Source organism: Parus major, chromosome 3, assembly GCF_001522545.3.
Source record: "Parus major isolate Abel chromosome 3, Parus_major1.1, whole genome shotgun sequence".
NCBI classification, from domain to species: Eukaryota; Metazoa; Chordata; class Aves; order Passeriformes; family Paridae; genus Parus; species Parus major.
The window spans coordinates 26,997,914-27,016,962 of NC_031770.1; the positions used below are offsets into that span (position 1 = coordinate 26,997,914).

A 19,049-nucleotide genomic window follows, 5' to 3' on the forward strand; every position below is an offset into this window, starting at 1 on the left:
AAAGACAAACCTCAAAAATCCCCCAAAAAACCCCAAAACAAAACAAAAAAATCCCCAAAAACCAAAACAAAACCAAACAAACCAAAACCAACCAAACAACCAAAAAAAAAAAACAACCCCAAACAAACAAACAGAACCCACCAAAACCCCCCAAAAACAAACAAAAACAACAACAACAACAAAAAACCCAAAGAGGGAAATAGTGTTCTTTCCTTGGAGCAACTTCTTGAAGGCAGCAGTGGCAGTCAATCACTAACTTGTGGTCAGTATTTCCAGGCTATATTACTGTGAAAGATTTTCCAGGATCTTCCAGATGTCATCAGGCATTAGTGGTGAAACAAAAATTCTTTTAACCTTATGTATGTCTTTGTCTAACAGAAACCATGCCATTGTTATATTACCAGACTTGTCTTGCTGCATAATGCATCACAGACTAACTGGAAATAAAAGATTTGCTGTCAAATGCAATATTAAGGCAAGGTGGTCCTGTGAAGCCAGACACCATGATAATGGTGTAAAGTGTCTGCTCCTGTACCAGATGCACTCATTTCTAAATGTACCAGTAGCAGCTGAGGGCTTTGCATCATATGAAAAATCCCAATAGTTTTATAACTTTTCAGGCATATAATTCACCAGCATAAAACCTGTGCTTATTGTTCTTCTTGGATGATTATTCCAAGAAATCTCCCCTAAATTTATTGTCTTTGACATCTTCATTCCGACTTTTTTTGCTGAACATGCATTGCAAGAACATTCCATGTTCTGCATTTTTCATATATTCCTTGTATGTCATTCTCTTATTGTCATTAGTAATGCTGAATTGTGCTAGAACAGGGCTAGAAGAATTTGTGGTGAGAGGACATTGGAGTCTGTAGCATGTACTTGTGTGACTATGCAAAGACCTTTGTGATACAGGGAGTACTGATGCATTTAGGGTTATTGCAAAAGCTTGCTTTGGTCAGCTGATCCTTTTTCCTGGTAATATTTTTATATCATGCCATACCTCAGATCAAGTACCACACCTATAAAAATCCCTATATGTATCATTCAACATGAATTTAAGAAAACAGTTTTTAAATGAAGTTAGCATTTAGTTCTAATGTTAATGAAGATTTATCTGTGATGCACACAGATTAATGCTTTCTATTAACTGGAAATTTAGCACGTGTGTATGAACATATGTTCTTGAAATCAATGTACTTGTCCATATCTAAACTAGTCTGGGGCTGCTCTTCTGATATGTGCAAGTAATTTTTGAAGACTGCTTATTTTAACAGATGTCTTTTCAAAGGTGTGGAGATCTTAAGACAGACATGTTTAGTACAGCTTGCCTTTGAATATATGAGCAATTAAAGGAACATGTCATGTAAGGAGACAGTTCACTATTTTTAAAGAAATGTAGACAATGTCGAGTTTTACAGGAGAAGGCTGTCACCAGTGTATAGGTACTTCCTAAATTCTGAATGGTTAGAAAGAAACAATTCCTAAAATCTTTCCAACTGATGTTATGAAGAAACTGAAGTGAAACTGAAAATAAATGGCAACAAGGGTGTTCATGACACTCTCACTGATACAGATTTCTTTGAATGACGCACTTAACCTCCAAACCCCTTGGCCCTTAAGAGGCTCTTGTGGAATCCTGTCAGTCAAGGTGGCTTTGCAATGTATCAAGTTTACTATCACTGCTGGACACCAAAAACTTAAAATGAAAAGAGAATTTTTCTGCTGAAGATTACATGCAAATAGTTAATGAGATTACTTTGGAACTGCATGCTGAGTTAATACACTGTGCATGCTGTAAAATTCTGATAGCTGTAAATTGTCTAAAGCAGGGCAGAAAAATAAGGTTGTCCCTAACTCCCTATTACCAAATCCGTGTATTTGAAAAGCTTCTGTATGTTTTGTATGGCCTAGAAAGCATAGGAAGTGAAAATGGAGTTCTTGTCCCATTGTTGCTTTTTTTTTTTGCTTTGCACACAAGCTGAACAAAAAAACCAAAACCAAAACCAAAACCCAACCAAAAACCCAGTGTGTAAACTGCAGAAGTCTTTGTCTTCTGAACTGTGACATCTACAGGTAGGTAAAGGAAAGGCAGTAAGAATGTGGAGCTCTAGCTTTTAGCTCTGCCCCTGGTATTTTTTCAATGGTAAAAGTAATTTCACCACTGTCACCTCTGTTATATGACCCAGACGTGGCCAAGAAAATATGCTAGAATGTTTCTAAAGCCATGTGTTTCATCCTTTTCTTCAATTTCTCATCAGTGAAATTAAATATTACACACAGAACAAAGCATACTTCAGAGTCTGTTAAATGACAAATTCAGCAGCTCTGCTAATATGAATTGTGATATTATCTGAGTCTTCATAACATGCCTCAAATTTTACATTCCAATTAAATATAATTAGAATTGTCACTGAATAAGAGCAGCATGGTGTCTCTAAGCCAATGTAAACAATGTTGACAATACAAATAAATTTACAGGGGAAAAACTGGAGAGGAACTGTTCTTAGGATTGAAGTCTTGTTTTTTCACTGTCTGCACTTCATTATATAGCTAGCTTTAGTTGCACATCTTGTCCTTCAGAATACTCTGGGAATACTGGCAGGAATCCATGTCTCAGTCATTTCTGAAATAAAACTGGTGGCTTTTTGAGAGAAGCCACTCATTAAAGCTGCAGACTCACCACTGCCATCAAAACCACATGGGTAACAAATGGGTTTTTTCTTAAAATATCTAGGCTTTTGTACTCCTAGTCAGCCATTAAATAAATCACCAGTCTCTGAAGATGTTGGACTTGATTCATGCCTCTGTATAAATGCTTTTTCACCATTCTGGTTGGTGTGGTGGGAGCTAAAATTGAGGAAGAGTTGCAGTTGAATCTTTTAATATCCCTTTATGTGCTCAGGACTGAGTCCTGGCATTAATGAGACACAACTTTTTAACCTTTGTCTGCATTAGGAATCCAACTGATGCCCATGGAATCAATGAACAGAAGATCATCATCTTCAGCAGTAGCTGTATTGGTGCTTTTGTGTCCATTTAGCATAGAAGGGGAAACAAGAACTTATTTTTAGCTTTTTGAGGTACAAGCATATTAGATATTTTGTACTGACATCTGGTTTTCTTTGGAGTAAAGTTTGGATTTTGCAATTTTAAGATTATCAACATTTTTATGTCATCAGTGTACCTTAACTTTTTTCTTAACTTCCTAGTCCTGGTAGCCAACACCAGTTCTACTGTGCAAGCTGGGACAAGGGGACACTGGATCATTTTGAAGGTTGGGTCAGTCAAAGATGAAATATAAACCCAAACTTCACAGTTTTGCAAATCACAATTTGATTTTTCTTGCAAAAGTAGCAATGTGCCTGCCTAGTCCAGCCCTGGGAGTGTCAGTGGATCTTTGACAGCAGGACATCAAGAACTCATGATGCAGCCCGCCTGCAGAAACATCAGCTAATGTCGGCAACAAAGAAGTAGGAACGATGAAGTAAACCTGGAAAGCAAAACTTTAATAATGTACAAATAAAGGGAAAAGCTGCAGACACTAGAGGGTAACTTCAAAGCCCTTAAAATGGGGAAGACATGACAATATATACGGTGCTGGCTGAGGGAGGGGAACTAATGAACAACAGCTACAAACATTATATGGAAAACGTAACTAACCAGTTGCTAACAAGAACTCAAGACATCACCTTATTTGGCACAAACATATTAGCATAACCTTTCCTATGATTCCTTGCACCTCTCCATAATGTAGCTAGATGTTGCCCTCTGTAGCATCCTGTTTCCCACGGTCTCAGATTGATGCCACCCGTGTACTCAGTCGAGGCCAGGTCACCATCCATCCCAGCCGGTCTGACTCCCACATAGTAACCTGGCTATCTTAGTCCTTTTCAAACACAGACTGTAACAAAAATCTTCTGTGTATGCCTGGCAGCCTTTGTCACTTCCTGAGCACAAAAACAACTGTTTGGGATGACTTTCACTGCTGTGAGGGGAAGAAATTCTTCAGTACCTTATGCAGCATGTGGATGCTATAATAGCAAATGTAGAGATAGTCACCACATTTATAATTGACAAGGCTCAATTTATTTGCTAGCAATTAGTGTGGCTGGCAAAGCATTCTTATAAAGAATTTAAGAACTTAAAAGGTTGAAAACTCCTTTGTCCTCATAATAAGGGGCAGAAAGGCCAATGTATTTTATAGCTGCTGTAGCTTTATTCCATATCCAGTGCACAGTTTTCTTGCCTGTAATTGCAAGTAATAGCAAATGATGACTATAACGTGTTCTGAAGTACGTAGACAAGAATAGATTTGAGTAGATGAAAACTCACCAGGAGTTCTTTAATGTTTGTAGAAAATATGAAGGGTAGTTTTTACTGAGATGAATGTAAGCATGTGAAAAAAATGTCTGTAGTGAAATAGCATTCCTGTCTGCTGTGCCTGAGAGCTGCTTCCACATGGGAGGGGGAGGAAGAAAATGTCACCTATTATATAATTAGAAAACAGTTGTGAAACAGTGGTGCTAATGGCATTTTCCTATGGAAATTTTTCTTGCCTTAAAGGACTATTTGAAAGCAAATTTCAGTGAGACACAATAAGTCAAATTAAGATAAAATGCAATTTCTCCTTTTTCTGGATCTGCAACAGCAATTTGGTGTACTGGACCTGATAACTTTAAGGCTGGCTGGGTGGGCAAGGGGTCTGAACACAACAAACAATTGTCCTCTCAAATTTACAAATTTTTTTCTTCAGCCTATGGCTTGCCAGTCTGGCTTTTCCATAATAACTGGATATGAATGCCTGCATCTACTATGATATTCTCTTTAGTTGTCAGTAATTAGCAACAGTCTGATGATGAACTAGGAGTTTTTGCATGGCGCTAAGTGTGTCTTGGAAATGTGTAGAGGGCATTTAAAGATGAAAAGTGAGTAATGGGAAGGAAAACTATTTTGTTGCTTGTAGTATGTTCCTTCTTTGCTGTTGTCGACCTTGCACCAGTGAAGCAGAGGACATTCCCATAACCTCTCTGGTGGCCCCAAGAACTGTACCTGGAGAGGTGACCAGGAAATATTCTGCTGGGAAAATAATCTGAAGCCATACCAGGGATTATAAACCTGATTTCTAGACCAATTCAAAATATTACCACCTTTGATCACCAGTAGTCTGGCCTGAATACGTGAGACATCCTGGCTGACGGTTTCCTAAGCCATGTATTTTTACTTTCTTTGATGTTTATTCTATTTATGATGGGTGGCTAGGATTTCTCTGGCCAGTAATGAAGGGATAGTGTGTTGTGTTTTCCCTTCCTCAGACTTTTTGGTCCTGCTCTTTATGGTTAATCTTTCATTTCTGACACGCTGACTTTTCCTGGAAGTTGAGAGGAGGGGAAAGAGGCATGGGACAGATAACCTTAGTGTCCTAAGCTAGTCAGGAAACTCTTACATGTCTGTTAATACCCCTGGACCTCACAGGACCTATGGTTACAGCAAAACTCTTTGGTGATTAATTGAAAAAAATCTTCCCTCCATATGAAATAAAATGGGCATCAATGATTGCTTTCTGAGATGGTCCACTCTCAACCTTCAGGAGCATCTGTCCAGTGAGGGGGTTCAGTATCTTTCATCCACAGGCACCTCACTCCATCTGCTCATGTTTCATTCTGGGGCAACTAGTGAGGAGCATCTATGTGATATAGACAGCATTCATTTAGCACCTGCTTTTTCTTTCATGAGATTTTCCTTTTGCTGATAGACTAATCAGAAATGTTACATTTTTCATAGATATTTATCAACTCAGTAGTGACTTTGAGCAGGTACTAGGTAGCAGAAGGAATCTTGCTTGCTGCACAGAGCCACTGCTGTACAGCAGCATAGTAGCCACATGTGGTATTGATTTGGGATATCAGAAACAGCCTCTCTGAAGAGCTTTAATGATGCCAAATGCAAGGGTAATTCCTGCTTATCCTTAAGATTGACAGCTTGCACATGACACCGGCCAAACATCACTGGATCAGCAGGAGAACAGACTTCTGAATCATTGTTCCTAGATGTGTTTTCCTTTGGGGTTTCTTAGTCAGAGACCACTTCAGAACTGTTAAACTGTAAGAAGGATGTGGCTATTGTGTGAAGTGATAGCACTCCAGTTTGGAATACATCTTCTCTCTTTTTCAGGGCCACATGTGTTAAAAAGCTTTTAAGGTAATTGTCACTCCTTCTCACCGGATTTTTATCAGTGTCTTTAATAAAACAAGTATGTGCTAGTAGCTTCTAATGGGTCCCAGAGGAAGCTTTATAGGAGGAACTTTTACCTAGAAAAAAGGTAAAATCCACAGCAATGTTTAGTCATTGCATGCACTAGGGTTGTTTGACTATTCTGCCTAGTCAAGAGGACATATGTGGGAGCCTTAGACTATGTCTTCATGTATTATATGTAAAGGTGACCTTTATTTTTAAACAGGTGTATATGAAATATCTTTCTTTATCACAACAAAAAATGTTATATTCTGCCCAGCTTTGCTCACTGTTTTTCTTATGTTATGACTCCATCCTACCTCTCTTTCTCTCATTCCTAATTCTATTCTCCTTTCTTTGCATGTGAGCCTGTAAAAGGTTCTTCAAACTCTTCCTAATGCAAGTGGTTTGGCACCATTTATTGGAAGCAAAATCACATATAGCATTTGGTCACCAGATATTATACTCTACATGTGATACTACTTGTGATACACCAGAGTCTGGGATGACTCATTTGACACAGTAATCTTTAAAAGGAGTGAAGATGAATGATTGCACAAATATTTTGTTGCATTCCATTATAATACTTCAGTGCAAAATGGAAATATTCATGCTTAATGATTGTGTTAAGTATCTCTCTTCCAATATTGGTAGAGACTGAGATAGAGAATGATGGACATTTAATAGGAAAAGAATTGATTTTTATCCACATCCTCCCCGTTTAGAAAAAGCACCTTAGGAAAAAAAAGTTGATTACTTTTCAGTTTACCTTTTCTTTAATGTCACAAACTTACATTTGTGGTTTAATTGGGACTATTCTAGCATGCAACAAAAAGTTAGTGGAAGATTAAAGGGCATAGCAAGAAAAGATATTCAAAGTGAGTAATTTAAGATCACATCCATAGTTAATGGCATTTGGAAAGCTTCCTCTCTTAATCATATCTCAAACTATGCTAATTAGAGCAGTTTGGTACAAAACAGTGGATGCAGGTGTTGAACAGCTTTTTTCTGTTCTTTGTTTTCCCTCGAAATGTAGCAGCAACTGCTTCTCCTGGCATTAGCCCTCACCTTTAATAAATGTTTCACCATTTAACATATATTTGGCAGCTGAAGCATATGCATGTAACTATTACCTTGTTAGAATAGATTTGATCAAGAATGCAGAATAAAATCAGATATTTTCAGTACAGCAACTTAAGGTTGTAGTAAACAGTGAAGCATCCTATAATGCTCTTTGGGTCTCTAACTAGCAAAGACTTGAAGCTGAAAGAAAAAAACAATTGCCTTGAAAGGACAAAGTATCTACATTAATCTACTTGAAATTAATTAATCTTAAAGCAGTTCTGATACTTCAGAAAAGCTAATATTTTGCTTACTCCTTGCACTGTATTTAAGTGTTATATTTTGTCTGAGAAGGATGTTGCTGCTCTGTTCTTCATTTATCTTGGAAATCAATGACAACCGATATCACAGATTCCTATCTCTAAACCCTCTCCAAAATTAATCAATGTGATCCAGGAGGAAATGAGCTATGAATTCAGATCTCTGTGTGTATACATTTGGGCTTGTCTTACTGCTCTGCAAGAATGAAACAGGAAAACCTGAGGAGATGCTTAATGCCCAATTTACTCAAAATGATCCTGACAGCTCTGTGTTACTGAAACAGAATCTGGTTCTTTGGGCCTGTAATGTCCAACAAGCAGGTGTGACAACACTACCAAATATGTAAGTCTCATTAAGAAAAGCACAGATTGTATTTGAAATGAATCTACCATGACACTGCAGGATTTGTTCCATGCAATTATTCTAATAAAATGTTTTATTTTATTTTATTGAGGTTCTACAAAATTTCACAGAATAGAACAAATAGTTCCATAACTGTGTATTATTAATAACTCATTTTCTTTAAAATTAAGAACAGCTATTCTATTATGAGTTGCAGGCTCATTTTAAGACATTTTATTGGAGTGCCTGCAGCCTGAAATATTAATCTTGTGAAAATGAACACATGGGTTTAAACCTAGGATACATCCTAATTTTCAAGAGACTTAGCAGTACCTGCTTCCATTTTTCCCAAGCAATCTGTGGACTTACTGCTGTGTATGAATTAGCTCCATTTCTATGCTGTGTTCTCCCTTTTCCTACCCATTAGCATTCAACCCTCTTCTGTCTTCTGCAGCTAGATGAACTATTCCCTGAGAACAGTTCATTTGACAGTGAAATTTGCCTTTTTTGCATTTGTTATTTCTCCATGAACACACCCCAATTTGCATTAATTAGTTTATTATTTGAAATTGTTTGATGATTAGTTTGTTTCAACCCATTTCACTCATGTAGCTAATATTAATTTGAGTGTTTCATCCCAGTGATTAATCATTCAAACTGTGTCATATTATATCATATGGTGATTCTTCCTGCTTCTGCTCCAGATGACACAACTGGAATCAATCAAAAATAAAAATATGGTTAATGAAAAGTTTTCAAAAAAAACCCCTTTCGTTCTATTCTCTTATTATTTCTCAGACTTACTGCTATTTCTGAATAAATCCTCTGCATTTTTAGTTTTATATTTTTCTCTTTTTCCTGGTTTCAGAACTGAAAAAAAAGGAATTTAAAGTTTTGGTTTTTTAAAATTTCATGTTCAAGGAGATCGAGTAAAATAAATTTGGGGTTTATTTTCTTCAATAATAAAGCATTTTTTTCAGTTGAAGACAATTTTTCCTGAAAACATGCTTTTTGCAATAAAAATATTTTTGACTGCTCCAAGTTACAGATTATCAAAACACTTTCTGCTTTGCCATGAGGTATGATTCACCAATTAAAAAACATACTTTTCCATATTAAGTAAAACTCTAATGGCATTCAAATGTTCTTCCACTTCCTCTTTGTCTGAGAGAAAAAAAATACCATTAGGAAAACTGGGAATTTGTGCACAAGAACAGAAAATAAAGTTTCAGCATCTCCAGGAACTACCATGAATGCTTTCTTTCTTCTCTGTTGTGAGTTATGGTCTCTTGCTCCAAACTTCAAGTAAACTTTCGAGTAGAATCACCTTGTTTCTGCTAAAATAGGTACTATATTTCTGTACATATCCAGTCTGAAAAAAACATCATCTCAGGATGTACAGAAAGCTATGGTATTCATCTATACTCACAAATATATACTACCCCAAAAGAAACAGAATGCTGTAATAATATATTGGAGATTAGAGTAATAATTAAATCCCCCACATTTTAATGTTATTCATAAAGACTGTTAAAAACCAGAAGCTGAGTACTTTTTTTTTGAAAAATAAGGAAAAGATTGGGTAAAGATCTCCCTTAGACATGGATTATTTTTTTTAAACAAATGTTGCAAAAATGGGAATACTCCAGTATATAATTATATGTATTCTATAATTATCACTTAAATGAGTCACTTAAAGGTCTCATCAAATTTGCCCAAGAAACCATGGAGTGTCTACTCATGGCAAAATCAAGGAAAGGCACAAACGGGAAAGCAGAAGGAAACGGCAGTATAATTGATGCCATCAGCATGCTTTTATAGAAGATAGATTTGGTTAAGCAGAGAGTGCAGTTTTCAAGGTCTTGGATGTGTTCATTGAATGTTTCTCTGTGATACAAAATATCCAAGGCATTTTTTAGATAGGTAATATATTGACACAATGTTCTGATAAGAAAATTAGTGCTAAGCAAAATGAAGAGAGCCCACAGAAGCAGGTTAGGGACTAAGAGTAAATTTAAGTTCAAGTCTTTTTTTTTCAACAAAAATTTGTTTCTGGGCAGGTGATGTTATTATTTATTCTTGACTAGGTCTAATCTAGAAGGACTGCACTTGTAAATACCATATTTGTATTCCTGATGACACCAAATTAGTAAATTAATAACAATGATAAATTGAATATGGGAAATAGAGGCTGCTCTGGATCATTTTCAGAACAAGCACATACTTCAACACAAATATGTTTGTGTCCTTATCCTACACAACTGTATTGCCAGGTATGCAGAAATTGTGTCAGTCTTAGGAAACTGGAGCTTCATCTTTGGAATTATTAACTGAAGAGCACCAAAGCAGAAAAACAACACCAGAGCAGTGAAAATGAGTGGGTAGTCTGATGCAGCTAAGGCTCAATACAGCTTCTAAAGAACTGGTTGAGAAATATAATCTATGAACAAGGAAGTACTATTTTTTCAGATTTTCCTTTTTCTTCATGGCATGAAGAAGGACTAGCATGTTGCTTTCTAGCTGTTTCAATTGCTTAAGTAAGATTTATAACTGCTGTTATGAGTCATGAAGTTCTGGCATTAATGATACACTCTTGTTTTGAGTTCCAATAGTCATCCTTCAAAAAAAAGTTATGAAGGATTGAAAAGGATTGAGAAAAGAATTCTAGAAAAATACATTATTCTAGGGCAAAACCGAGAAAATGTGAAGTGCTTAGTGCATCAAAGTGAAAATTAAGAGGTAATTGTGGGAAGAGATGGCTTATTGTAGGTGGTATTGCTGTCAGAAAGATGAATCCATGAAATTCAGGATCTGGAAGCTAGACTTGGGTAAATTAAAAGAGCAATTAATCAGTGGAACAACTTTCTTCCAGTTACGATGGGTTATTTCACTGGCAAACCTCAATGTCTTTATAAAAGATTTCTAAATGCTCAAAATATAATAAAACTCCCAAGAAGTAATTTACATGAGTTTTTTTGCCTAATGTGTAAAGGAGGAGAGGAAAAAGACCTCCATGCTTAAAATATGTCCATGGGACTTTCACTTGTAGTTTCGTACTATTGGTATTGAAGTCTTAAAATAATTTTCACATATGTGTACAAAATGCATTATTGTCTGTGTTATTGCAGGGAATTTGAATTGAATCTCAGAAAATTCTATATGTGATCATGTCTCTAAATACTTAACATGGAGACCTCCTGGCAAAGCACTTGCACATTAAGTCTTTCTGGAGCATCAACAAGTTGAAGAACATGAGCGATGACAGCCACACTCTAAACAGTTTTATCAGTGTATGCAATATTTTCTGAGAGCTGTGGACCTCATGAAAGTCTTTTCTTGTCAGTAGTGAGGCAGGCAGCCTTGCTTTGCTGAAGGAATTGTGTCTTTATGATGGATATTTCTGTGCTGAAATGCCACAGTGGGATATTGTTTGCATGGATAAGAAAATAGTTACTTCTGCTAACAGTAATAGCTCAGTGCTGCATGCTGCTTTATCATAAATCTCTTTGGATAATGTGTTTTTCTCTTGGTCTGGGATTTAGCATCTTAACATCTTTCTGAAATTTTGTGCATTGAAAATGTTGGTAGAAAGCAAGAAGTCCAGCATCCAAGCACCAGTGTATTTAGGGATAACTGGAAAATACCCAGGAACATTCCCTGAGTTCTCTCTTTTGTAATTCAGTGTAGAAATCTGTCCATATTCAGAAAAAAAAGAGAATGGGAAAGCCTATCTGTGCCAGCAGTCATCAGAACTGCTTGCTTCCTTTCCATTTCTCAGACCTGTCAGAGCAAACAAAAAAGAGGCAAGGTGTGTTACCAGTTAATGTGGCTTTCTGGACTATCATTGTATATGAGATATCTAAGTAATGCATGCTGAGGGGTAGTATGAAATCTAGGCAGGAAATCACCTTGGGTTTGGCCATTAATCTCTGGCATTGCTTTATCTTTTGTCAATGTAGAAATGGGCTGGAAACAAGCAGCAAGTCAGGCAAAGTGGTAATGTGCAACTACTTCTCATGGCAGAAAAAGCCAGAACTAATTTTATCCAATTTCTGCCTTGACTATGGTGTCTACAGCTACGATACTCTTCTTTTTTCATTGTTCCTTTAATTAAAATAAACTTCCCTGCCTCTCTGGGGCACATCTCTGAGGAGAGATTGGTTTTGGATGAGTAGCATTTTTTGCTCTTCCATCCTTTTCAAAAAACAGAGTTTATTTTATTTCTGTTTGTCAATCAGCATGAAAAAGCTTTTTTAGCTCTTACTGCACTGGAAACAAATATGAAAAAAAAAAAAAAGACAGAAAGCTTCAGGCAGTTTAAATGTGGAGGAATGTAATGCTGATGTAAAGCTGCAGCAGATGTAGAGCTTAATTAGATGTTAATGAATAGATGGGTATAAGAGCGGGTCTGAGTGTGTGGAAGAAAGAAGAAATATGGGCCAGTAAACACTTTGATGTTGCCTGGGTAAAGGTACATTTCAAAATTACTTAGCTTGCTGCTGTTTATTGTATCCAGACTGGATTTTCTTATCACTGTGTGGCAGCAAATCATTTTGTTTCTTGCTGGTACAGAGGGGGAAACTGAAACATGAGCTTTCCTTCCCACAGCTGTGCTTTGGATTGCTTCAGTTCTCTCATTCCTGGGAAGAGTTTGCAAACCTGAGGTGGCAGAGATCTGTATGGAAAATTTTTGGCAAATCTTTGGTTTCAGAATTGTGAAGAAATTTAAGGGGCTAGCTGGAGAAAACAGAAGGTCCCTTGGACTTGGAAGGAATAAGTGAAATGTACAAGCAGAAATAAGCAGGGTACAAAAAAAGATGCAGAGACAGGGAGAACAGGAAATTATTTCAGGTAGTGATATCATAAATCCCCTTTGACCATATAGATAAATTAGTTTACAGAGGTGCTAATCAAAACCACCATAAATACACAAGACAAATCCACTGGTGAAATAGGCTTAGGGAGGTGTGCACAAAAGAAAATCAAATAAAAACAGCAAAGAAACAAATATGGTGATAAAGAGGCTGGTAGGTTTAAACACCTACTATGCTGCTTGTTGAGAGAAATTCTTTTATTATTCAGTGCATGTAAATCTCTTTGGATGTATATTTTTGAGGGTATATTCACTGAGGGCATTTTCATTGTCTGTTCTCAGTGCAGCATTACAAATCTTATTTATAGATTAAAAGGAGCTATAGGCTCTGCAGCATTCCCATCTAAAGGTCTTTTCTTCCTTGGAGTTCACTTAGCTGATGAAGGCCACAGGTCTGATGTATGGTATATCTCCAGCCCCCTGTAGAAACCATGTAACCTCCCAAGGCTGAGGCAGTGACAGCAGGAGGAGGAGGATAGCAGAGGAGAGGGAGATGTGGATGAGGATGCAAAGCTTTCCTTCATAGAGAATTGAGGTCTGTTTTGGGAAGGTGTGTTCTCTCTTCTCAGAAGTGCAAAAGGAGGCATTGTGTGCACCCTTCACAGTCTGCAGCCATGGACTTTATTGCTGATGATGGATCCAGAGACTGAAGTCCAATCTCTGATGGGGATTGCAGGCAGAGATGGCTCCTCATCCTGTACTTCTAGGGATGCATGCTGATCATGTAAGAGTATTCATTGTACATTGATTTATTTGGAAATATATGTGGATTAGCTGTTGTGGAAATATAATCTAAGTATTTGGACTAATGGTCTGACTATATCTCTGTGTGTCTGCCTGCCTGCCTATCTGCCTTTTGATCTATCTACAATTTTTTTAGTCTCTCTGCTAAACTGGGACTACCCTTCTTAACAGCTCCTCTGTTTGAAACCACTGTAATTTCATTAGGACAAAGTAATTTTATTCCGGTCTTTTTTTTGTACCTTTTTTGTACTTCACAGTGCTTGAATATCTCAGTGCCCTTTTTGAAACTCATTATCTCCAATGCATCATATCCTTGACCCTTCCATTGCATTAGCACCTGCCTAGGGTACTAGTAATTCCTTGCTAATTTTGGAACCTCTGCATATTCTGAGGGCAAAGTTAAGGTTTTCATGGGGCAGAGGAAGATCCTGGGTTTAAGTGTAAGATATTTATACCTGGTATACATAGACCTGTCTTCCTCACCTCTGCCTGCCCATGGTGCAGATGCTCATATCCTACCTCTCACAAATACTAGGTTGCTACAGGCCTGGCTTAGTGTGAAGCTGAAAGGCAGTGTCAGGTGGAGGAGGGCTGAGGACACGTGGAAGATGCTGATTGCAGGCCTAAACTGGAACTACATAGGATTTTGAGACACATTAGTGTTATACTGGAGTAAAAATACCAGGTTTGGATGGTCTGTTGGGTGGATCAATCTTGGACATGACAAATATGATTATATATCTATATGAGTAAATAGATGTCATACAAGAGGAGCATAGCTGATGTTCTTAGCTAAATATTTACCTAGTGTTCATATTGTATATGTTTTCATACCTAACCTTGTTCATGTACAACATCCTAAGAACTATTAATGAGTTAAAAAAGCTTACTAGAGACTACATTTCTGAATGACTACATTCTTCTTTGCAAACACTAATTCTTTATTTTTTTTAAAAAAATCTATTTATGCCTGCTACTTGATATCCTTTTTATTGGTTTGTTCAACATACTAAAGACTGTCAGTTCATAGAAATGATCTAGCAAAACCTGCTCCTTCTTTGAGGAGCAGGTGAGGGAGTTGGGTTTGCTTAGCCTGCAGAAGAGAGAGGAGGAGTCTCTTCATTATCTACTACCTGGAAAGAGGTTGTAGGTTGTAGTCAGGTGAGGATTGGCCTCTTCATCCAGACAACCAGTTGATAGGACAAGAGAACACAGCCTCAGGCTGTGCCAGAAGAGTTTCAGGTTGGACATCAGGAGGAATTTCTTCACAGAAATGATAATTAAACATTGGAAGTGGTTGCCCAGGGAGGAGGTGGAGTCACTGTCCCTGCAGGTGTTTAAGAAAAGACTGGATGTGACACGTAGTGCCCTGTTCTAGTTGACAAGGTGGTGACCAGTTGAAAGTTGGACTTGATCTGAAGGGTCTTTTCCAGCCTAGTGGATTCTTTGACTGTGATTCAGTGTAAAGGGCAGGAGTTCCAATGTATCTGTTACTGTCAAGCAAGCTGAGTCATTTATGTTTATTAATTCTGCTGATTCTGTTACTATCACTCAGTTTTCAGCAGAGTGTGAAAAAAAAAAAAGAATATAATCTGCTGTACAAAGTAGGTAGTATGTAACAGAAATACACTGTTTGAAATAAATTTTTCCCATCTTTTTCATCCCTTGGTCTTTTATCAGCTGTGTAGGCAAGAAACCAAGAGATAAGCATCAAGTTGATTTATTGCTGTATCATTTTTCCTCCCTTCTCTCCAGACTTTGCACAGCTGATTCATGCCTAATGCTAAGAGAGCATTGTTATTGGCTTAGTAGAGAAGCAGAGTGAGAACTGTAGAAGTAATGCATTTTGTCTGTAAAGGAAATAAAATCTATAATGATTTAAAGAATCTGCCAGAAAAAGAACAAGCTGAGATTCTTCTAGGAACCTCATATTCAGCCAGGAGCATTTCAGTTTTATTTAAAAATGCTGAGGGAGCATTGACATCTAGTATTTGTTCCAGTATTTTACTAGTGAGATTTAATGGTCCACAATTCAATTTGAAGTGAAAGTATCCCCTCTAAATGACTGTTTATAAAGTCTTTTGGAGACCAAAGTCAATATCTATGGGCCTTTGGAGATATAGCAATTGATTACCTGTCCAAGTCAATGAGCATTAAAACCCAAAGAGATTCAGAAATGCACTTCACCATTGCAAAACCTAACCTGTGATAACATGGATGCATAATGACGGGTCTCTGCTGAAGTTCACTATATAAATAAAACAGCTTGTTCTAAGACCTAATTGAAGTTTTGTAACATCCAGAAAACTCGAAGTTAACATCTTCTGCTGTGATGCTGGATGCCTGGATGTATGCCTTGAGTACAGTCTTGGTGCAGGATGAACATAAAATATATCAGATTTTGGAGCCACTTACTCTTATGTCTGCTAATACTGTCATCCTTTGTCCCCTCGGCTTGTAGAATGACATCACCTTGTCGTAAAGCTACTTTCAGCACAAAGATGTCTTCCAGCAGTACACAAGAATTTCTTCATCCCCTCTAAAATCAAGTGACTTGAGCAATTAATTTGTGATTCTTAGAAGGGCAACAGCTGTTTAAGAGATGCAAGAGTTTGTGACTGAAAGGAGGAAGAACTGAGTTTCCAAATGTAGCTGCATATGACAAGTAAACTGTGAGTGACAGAAACTGAGACTCAGCAGGGGAGGTAGTTGATTCAAGCTTTTAGAAAATAAAAACACTTCTTTGGGGAAACTGCTAGCTTCACAAGTTTAAGATCTAGGTTTTACAACTTACATGAAAGTAAGGTAAATTTTAAAATGTTGATCATTTGTTGATCATGTAAATGTTGATCATTTATCAACACTAATTTGGAGGATTGCTGAGCTAACTGAACTGGAAATGGGTAATTTCTTGGAAATCTGATGTCATGACTTTAATTTCATTCCTCTTTCTGTTGAATCTCATGACTGAGTTCTGATGATAAGAAAGATGTCACTGAAGCAGAACTCAGTAAGTCTTATAAAAATATAAATTTTCATTCACTATCTATTGTACCTTACCTGAATGTACTCACCATTCTCAAGAAGCATTTGACTGACAATTTTCTATTAAAATCCCATAGATGACAGAGATTCCACAGTCCTGGATGACAATATTTTAGATGTCCAAACCAGATTCTTCTATGGTCTTTCCTTCTGTAATTTAATATCTGCAATGTGTATGAACTATGTGGCACACACCAATGTAGTCACACCTATAGAATGTCCTATCCATAAAGCATGTGAGCTGTACTGTTTACCAAATGACACTTTCAAAGTCCTGTGTTTCTGAGAAGTATCAGGCTTTCTGCACAATACTGGCCCATAGTCAACTGCTTATTTATACTTAGTTCTTAACAATAATAAACATGCAAGAAACTGGTCTTGTTTCGTGAGAGATCTAGCTGAGTTATGGTTGTTTCTATAAGAGGACTACGATACAAGGAAATAGGTATTGTAAAGGCTAACTTCAATATAAAAACAAAGTATTTTGTTTTAGTGAGAGAAAAACACAGGTAAATTTGTACTGCACCAGTGTGTGTGTTTGGAAATCTTCTAAAGTGTCTAGCCAAGATCCTGTCCATTTTTTAAGAAAAATAACAAGTACAGTCTGGATTATAGGCTAATCAGATGGCTTTCAGCCTCTAAAAATGTATTGACCATATCCTGATGGAAGCCATTTCTGGGGACATAAAGTACCAGAAGACAATTTGAAGAAATCAACATGGATTTATCAGGCTCAAATGTGTGCCTTCTAAGGAGGAATGACTGATGTAGATAAAAGGAGAGGAGCTCGTTTGCAGAAGGTGTCATTTAGTACAGCTTTCTACTCACCATTCCATAGCATCCTGATAGCCAAACTGGAGATACATAGACGAAGAGGCATTCTACAAGGCAGTTGATGAGAGATGATTTAGAAATGCACATGGAAATGTGCATGAAATACACATGAATGTATTAAATGTGACATACTGTCTTTCTCACAAGTAGCTACTAACATTTGTCCTCTGCTTTCTGTCTACTATGTCAGAGAAATGTTGTGACTTTGAGGACAAATAAGGGCTTTTTTTTTTTTGAAAAATCACTTTATTAGTGAATAGTTATTAGTATGAAAGTGAGTTAAAATACAATTTTATTGATTTTATTCCTGAAATATATGCTATTCCTATTGGGTTGTTGTGTTTCTTTCATTCAGAGAGCTGTTTATTACTTTTCTTAAAAAACTATTATTACATTTTTGATGAGGTAATCAACAAATATGTCATAAGCGGATTTACACTATGATTTGAAATATTAAATAGCAACAGCAATCTAGTTTCAGAAATCCCTTTTTTATGAAAATAAAGTCATAGATAAAGAAGACTCTTTCTTTAATTAAATACATGAATTTTAAAAATGCTGAAAAATAACAGTGAGAGAAAAAAATTGCAGTGCTTCAGAAATATATTTTGAGGATTTTTTCTTGAGTTATTCTTTCTTGTCTGTCCCAGACACTTCATGCATTAAATCTGTTGTATCCAGAGTGAGATCTCCTTAAAGGTTTAAAGTGCTAAGCCAGCCAGCCCTTTCATGCAGATCCCTCCATTTTTTTAAACCAAGAAAGTTTTGCACATGTCCTGATTCAGTCAATAGTTAACTTTTTCAGCTAAATACATATTGAACTTTAAATATTGCCATAATCACCCCAATTAATTTTGAATATTCATATGCTTAAAAGAGAGATAAACAGGACTAAATACATTGCTAAATAAGGTGTGTCCTCTCTCACAAAGTTTTAAGGTACTGTTTCAGTTGGGAGAACTTCGGGGATCACCGTGTCCCAAAAATACTCAAAATTGCTGTAGACACATAGATCTGGGTTGGCTTGCTGCAATTTTACTGATTCAACAACAGCTGAAGACTTTTAACAGGCAAAGAAAGGAGGTCAACTTACCATTTCTTATAAGTCAATGAAAACTGTATGTTTAATTTTAGTTATGGCAGTTAGTCTAGCAGAGAAAAAAATGAATGCTTTTTTTTTAGAGTAGGAAAAACTTCCAAAATATTTAGTATTTTAATGTGGGATTGGGAAAACTCATTATCAAATCAGGCCCTCAGTCTTATGATCTGATGACATTTGTCTTCTCTAGACACAGTCAGAATTTTTAACATGAAACTATTTGTTCATGGTTAGGAGATAGCAGGTGGCAGTGAAAATGAAATGAGGTTTACTTTGGGTAATATTTCAAGCACAGAAGAGGAATTTCAATTAAAAAAATAAAAACTTTAACATATTATTTGTCCACCATGGGACAGGTGTTTTCCTCTGTTTTGTTCTGTTTTGTTTGTCAAGGAAGAGATATGCTTACTGCTTGTTATTACATTTATATTTTATTAGCCAAACACTTGTGTCGTGGTTTTAAACCAGTAACTAAAGAAATTACTTATTTCTTGT

At 36.7% G+C, this 19,049-nt stretch overlaps 1 long non-coding RNA gene across 2 annotated transcripts; it reads right to left on the reverse strand.

The window, feature by feature from the left end:
• Positions 1-5,970: 5,970 nt before the first annotated feature.
• LOC107202589 lies at positions 5,971-17,504 on the reverse strand. Of its 2 annotated transcripts, none has more exons than XR_001520739.1 (4): positions 17,450-17,504; positions 16,651-16,771; positions 8,764-8,829; positions 5,971-8,672 (listed from the first exon to the last, which is right to left on the reverse strand). It is a non-coding gene; the product is annotated as an uncharacterized LOC107202589 (long non-coding RNA). The 2 variants fall into 2 exon arrangements; XR_001520740.1 differs by having other exon boundaries at positions 16,651-16,785.
• Between the last annotated feature and the right edge of the window lie 1,545 nt (positions 17,505-19,049).